Genomic DNA, 6626 nt, shown 5'->3' with positions numbered 1-6626 from the left:
GTTATGAAGGAGAGAGAGACGGAAAATGTGTGTGTGTGTGTGTGTGTGTCTGGGTGTATGATCTGACATACAGAAACTTTCCCTGACATGGGAAAACAGAAGAGTTTCAAGCTCAGTTGTTACTTTTAACATATTCTTTTTATCACTGGTTTTAAGCAAATAGATTGCCTTGTGCTTTGATGTAATTTTCAAGGTTCTTGTGCTTGGAATTTGTTGATCTGTTTATATCTGTGAATATACAGTTTTCATCAAATTTACAGTTTCTAACCATCATTTCTTCCACTGTATTTTCTGCCCTCCCTCATTCTACATCCTCACCATGGGCACTACAGTTACATGTATGCTTGTCCATTTGAAGTTGCACCACTAATCACTGACGTTCTGTTCTTTTCGGTCTTTTTTCTCTGGGGATCATTTTCAGTAGTTTCTACTGCCATGTCTTCAAATTTATTGGTCTTTTCTTCTACAATATCTAATCTATGATTAATCTCATTTCATATATTTTTTTCATCTCAGACATATGGTTTTTATCTCTAGAAAACTGATGTGAATGATTTGTATATCTTCCACGTTTCTACTTAGCAAATTCTTCTGGCTTCTTGAATATATGGAATACAGTGATAGTGATTGCTTTCATGTCTTTGTCAACTGATACTGTCATCTGCATCATTTCAGTGTCAGTTTTGATTGATTTTGCTCCTCATTATTTGCCATATCTGCATGCTTCTTCGCATTCTGACAATTTTTTATGGGTACCAGCATTTTGAACTTCAGTTTGTTAGATGTTAGTTATTTTTGTATTCCTATAAATATTTTTGAACTTTATTCTGTGAAGTTAAATTACTTGAAAACAGTTTGAGCCTTTCAGGCCTTGCTTAGTTAGGTAGAACTAGAACAGGGTTTAGTCTAGGTTTTTATTTTCTCTGATACTCAGGAAAAGACCCTTCTTAGTGCTCTAACTGATACCTCCTGAATTATGAGATTTTCCACTCTGGCCACTGGGAACAGGTATTATTCCTGGCCCTGTGTGAGCCTCAGACACTATTTTCCTTAATGTTCTTGAATGGTTCTTTCTCAGCCCTGAATTTTCTCCCACACGCTTGCTAATCTCTGGCATTCTTTCCCTATTAGAATCTCTCGTGTTTGGTATTCTGTCCTTCCCATTCTAGCTGCATTGTCTTCCCCAGACTGCCTCTTCAACTCAGAAGAGACTGGGTACATCTTCTTGTGTTCTAGTTTGCATACTGAAATCTAGAAACTTCCTAAAGGAAATAAACTGGGACAGTTGCAAAGATCATTTTATTTGTTTTCTATCTATCAGGTATTGGAGGCATGGTTGCCTGATGTCCAATACCTTGAGGGTTGTCATTTCACTATCCAGTTTTTAGTTGTTTCAGGAAGGAAACAATTTGCATTGAAAGTAGAAGTTCTCAAGTCCAATCATTACTAAACTACTTAAAAATTTATAAAGCAATGAGCATCAAGGCATAATGCAAAGTTTGGAGGTGATATCCATGAGTGAAAAGAAAAACTAAATGAACAGAGGGGCTTCCCAGGTGGCGCCAGTGCTAAAGAACTCACCTGCCAATACAGGAGATGTAAGAGATGCAGGGTTGATCCCTGGGTTCTTGGCTGGAGAATCCCATGGACAGAGGAGGCTGGCAGGCTATAGTTCATAGGGTTACAGAGTTGGACACAACTGAAGGGAATTAGCATGCATGCAAATGATAGAGAGAAGAGAAAGTCTGCTGAAAACTTATCTTCTAAAAGACAAGTCTGTTAACTATTTGTTAACCATTGACAAGTTTTTGTGTTAAAAAAAAAATTTAGATAAATCATTCTGCAAATGTTGTGAAATTTTTGCTTTAATTCATAATAATCTGAAATTTTGAGACTTGGAACTTAGCAGAAAAAGATTACAGTTATAATAATTTGATCTTCTCATGGTGGGAAGAATGCCATACTTAGGAGTGACTTTATGAAGAGAAAGAATCATGCATGGCACAGTGCCAAACATACACACAATAAATGCTGTGCAATCATAATTATTACTGCAGGAGAATATAGAAAATAATGACCAATAAAGAGTATAAAATAGTCTGAGACAGTTATGACACAATGTCAAACTACTAGGTACTTTTAAAAACTATTGATTTGCTAAAAAAGAAATATGTGTTTAAAGATTCTATGAAGACATGGGGCTTCTGGGATACTCAAATTGTTACTTCTGGGCAGGGACTACACAAGTATTCATTTTACATCTACTTATTAATCTCTTCCTTTATATTTTATGTACTTTTCTAAGTGTTGATTATAGTACACAATTATACCTTTTTTTTTAACAAGATGAGAAACCATAAAAGAGCCAGTTTCAAATGTCAACTTTTCAATTGAAACTAAAAAGTGGAATAATTCTAATCTTCATAAGAAATCATCATGTTATTATAATACACTGTCTATTTACAAGTTTAAATAAAAATTGAAGAGAGTCTTTTTTTTCATAAATGGCTTTCAGATAGACTATCTTCTTATGACCCTGAGGAATAGGCTATTATTCACCTCCATTTTCCAGATAGAAAAACTGGGGCTTGAAAGGCTAAATGACTTGTCCAAGACCATACACAGTAAAGAATTAGTGGAGTCATGTTATAGCCACTGCACCATAATCCCACATTTTTCTTGATTTCATAACAACAAAGTATGTGAAGGGCCATATGGCAGACTAATGGTTATCTTCAAGCATTCATTTCTCCATACTTTCTTTGTTAATATTGTTTCCACAGTAATCAGTTAGCCACTTCCTAGAAAGGAGTGGAGTCATCCTTCCCAGGCCCAGGAGGGAATATTTTATTAATTTAAGCCAATTACAGTAATTTCATCCCCTTTCCAATAACTGGTATATGAAATGAGCATGTGATGATGTATCTTGACTAGGAGATACAAGAGAAGACCTGCTGTGGGCTTATTGTATAAAGACATGATATTTGAAGCTGTTTGAACATCTTGAGGATGAGATGGCTGGATGGCATCACTGACTCGATGGACGTGAGTCGGAGTGAACTCCGGAAGTTGGTGATGGACGGGGAGGCCTGGCGTGCTGCGATTCATGGGGTCGCAAAGAGTCGGACAGGACTGAGCGACTGAACTGAACTGAACATCTTGACAAGCCAGAGAATAAAAGCAACCTGATGAGGAAGGCTGAGGCAGAAAGATAAAAAACCAACCTGGATCTCTGATGACATGGTTGAATCCTGTAAGTCAAATCCTAAAATATCTCCGCTTTCAAAGTTTTTAGTATGTGGGGTAATAAACTTCTTTACCACTCATGCCCCCTGGGAAGCCCAGATAATACTACTGCCAGTTTTCAGAGGACTGACAGCTTAAAAAGCAGTTAGCAGTTTACAGCAGTTCATCAAGTTAAAACAAAGATTCAAATCTGTTATGCTTGACTCAGACATGTCATCTGATAAACTCTGCAACAGAATCTTTTTCTAAAGATGATGGCTCAGTCACACGGGATCATTAAAAGTTATTTTGTTGCCATCATTTTAGTTGTGGCTACAGTGAGAATCAATGTGTTTTTCTGTTTCCTCCAGTTCTCAGACAGAGAACCCTTCAGGCAAAATTCTTGACTCATGGTACTCTGCAACCCATTCTTCCACAAAGATTTCCTAAAAGTGAAGGGAAGACAAATATTCCCCATTCTAAGGAAGTGCTTCCTAACAGCACATGATTACCAAAAAATGTCTCAAGAAGTAGTCAGTTCCCTGCCATAGAGTCTTTAAAGCTAGGTGGCCATATAGTATAAACGTGGTGTTAATCTGGCAGATAACTTGGCAAAACAATCTATTAATTATAGTTATAAGGCTTCATGAAATTCACAAGTTTCCTGTGGAATAATTTATCTGTATGTGTGTGCTAAGTTGCTTCAGTCTTGTCCAGCTCTGAGACGCTATAGACCACAGCCTGCCAGGCTCCTCTGTCCATGGGATTCTCCAGACAAGAATATTGGAGTGAGTTGCCGTGCCCTTCTCCAAGGGGTCTTTCCAACCCAGGGATCAAACCCACTTCTCTTACATTTCTTGCTTTGGCAGGCAGGTTCTTTGCCACCAGTGCCACATGGGAAGCCCCCTTCTATTTGTCTTTTTTCTCATTCACATCTTCCTTTCTGAAGAGTAAAAGGATGAATGAAGTAAAAACTCAAATAATTTATGATTTCTCTATGGAAAGGTTTTCTAAGGGTGTGCAATGAATATTGGTATTTTATAGCCTGTCATTTCTTTCAATATGCAAATACTAAGTTTTTGCTCTATGCATGTCACTTTGCAAGGTCTATTCTAAATACAAAAAGAAAATGTAAGACACATTTCTTCCCTTGAAAAATTTGTAACAACTTACTTGATCAGATGTTGTTGTTGTTCAGTCACTCAGTCATGACTCTTTGCGACCCCATGGACTGCTGCACGCCAGACTTCCCTGTCCTTCACCATCCTCCAGAGCTTGCTCAAACTCATGTGCATTGAGTCAGTGAGGCAATCCAACCATCTCATCCTTTGTTGGCCCCTTCTCCTCCAGCCTTCAGTCTTTCCCAACATCAGGGTCTTTTCTAAGGAATCAGCTCTTAGCGTCAGGTGGCCAAAGTACTGGAGCTTCAGCTTCAGCATCAGTCCTTGCAATGAATATTCAGGACTGGTTTCCTTTAGGATTGACTGGTTTGGTCTCCTTGCAGTCAAAGGGACTCTCAAGAGTCTTCTCCAACACCACAGTTCAAAAGCTTCAGTTCTTCAGCGTTCAGCCTACTTTATGGTCCAGCTCTCACATCCATAAATGACTACTGGAAAAACCATAGCTTTGGCTAGATGGACCTTTGTTGGCAAAGTAATATCTATGCTTTTTAATATGCTGTCTAGGTTTGTCATAGCTTTTCTTCCAAGGAGCAAGCGTCTTTTAATTTCATGGCTGCAGTCACCATCTGCAGTGATTTTGGAGCCCAAGAAAATCTGTCACTGTTTCCATTATTTCCCCATATATTTGCCATGAAGTGATGGGACCAGATGCCATGATCTTCGTTTTTTGAATGTTGAGTTTTAAGCCAGCTTTTTCACTCTTCTCTTTCACTCTCATCAAGAGGCTCTTCAGTTCCTCTTCACTTTCTTCCATAAGGGTGGTGTCATCTGCATATCTGGTGTCATCTGCATATCTGATGTCATTGATATTTCTCCCTGCAATCTTGATTCCAGCTTGTGCTTCATCCAGCCTGGCATTTCGCACAATGTACTCTTCATATAAGTTAAATAAGTAGGATAACAATATACAGCCTTGACATACTTCTTTCCCAATTTTGAACTAGTCCATTGTTCCAAGTCCAGTTCTAACTGTTGCTTCCTGGCCTCCATGTGCTTGAGTTTGGTTAATATTTAGCCTAATATTTTGGGCATCTTAGCAAGTGAGTAGCGTTTACCTGAGGAGAGCATAGCAACCACTCCAGTATTCTTGCCTGGAGAATCCCATGGACAGAGGAGCCTGGCAGGTTACAGTCCATAAGGTTGCAAAGAGTTGGACAGGACTGAGCAACTAACACTTTCACCTTCATGCTAAGTGAAATAAGTCAGAAGAAGACAAATACTATACAATATCATGTATATGTGGAATATAAAAACTAAAACAAGGAAGACAAAATAGCAAAAAAAAAAAAGAAGAAGCACACTTATAGATATCGAGAATAAACTAGTGATGACCAGTGTGTAGAGGGAGGGAGGAGGAACAATACAGGTATAAGGGATTAAGAAGTACAAGCTAAGGGCTTCCCTGGTGGTCCAGTGGTTATGATTCCACACTTCTGCTGCAGGGGGTGCAAGTTTGACCCCTGGTTGGGGAACTCCTGCATACCACTCAGTGGTGCAGCCAAGTTCTACATATAAAATAAATAAGCTACAAGGCTATATTGTACAACACAGGGTATATAGTCGATATTTTATAACTATAAATGGTATATACTATTCATGGGGTTCTGGAGGCAAGAATACTGAAGTGGTTTGCCATTCCCTTCTCCAGTGGACCACATTCTGTCAGACCTCTCCACCATGACCCACCTGTCTTGAGTGGCCCCATGGGCATGGCTTAGTTTCATTGAGTTAGGCAAGGCTGTGGTCCTAGTGTGATTAGATTGACTAGTTTTCTGTGATTATGGTTTCAGTGTGCCTGCCCTCTGATGCCCTCTTGCAATCCCTACCATCTTACTTGAGTTTCTCTTACCTTGGATGTGGGGTATCTCTTCACGGCTGCTCCAGCAAAGCGCAGCCTCTGCTCCTTACCTTGGATGAGGGGTAACTCCTCACCACTGCCCCTCCTGACCTTGAACGTGGAATAGCTCCTCTAGGCCCTCCTGTGCCCGCACAGCAACTAACTTTAATTTCTTCTTAAATTGAAGAAAGTAGGGAAAACCTCTAGACCATTCCAGTATGACTTAAATCAAATCCCTTATGATTATACAATGGAAGTGAGAAATAGATTTAAGGGACTAGATCTGATAGATAGAGTGTCTGATGAACTATGGACTGAGGTTCATGACATTTGACATTATACAGGAGACAGGGATCAAGACCATCCCCATGGAAAAGAAATGC

The sequence above is a fragment of the Bison bison genome, unplaced genomic scaffold (genome assembly GCF_000754665.1).
Source record: "Bison bison bison isolate TAMUID 2011002044 unplaced genomic scaffold, Bison_UMD1.0 scf7180017864068, whole genome shotgun sequence".
NCBI classification, from domain to species: domain Eukaryota; kingdom Metazoa; phylum Chordata; class Mammalia; order Artiodactyla; family Bovidae; genus Bison; species Bison bison.
This window is presented reverse-complemented; position numbering follows the sequence as displayed.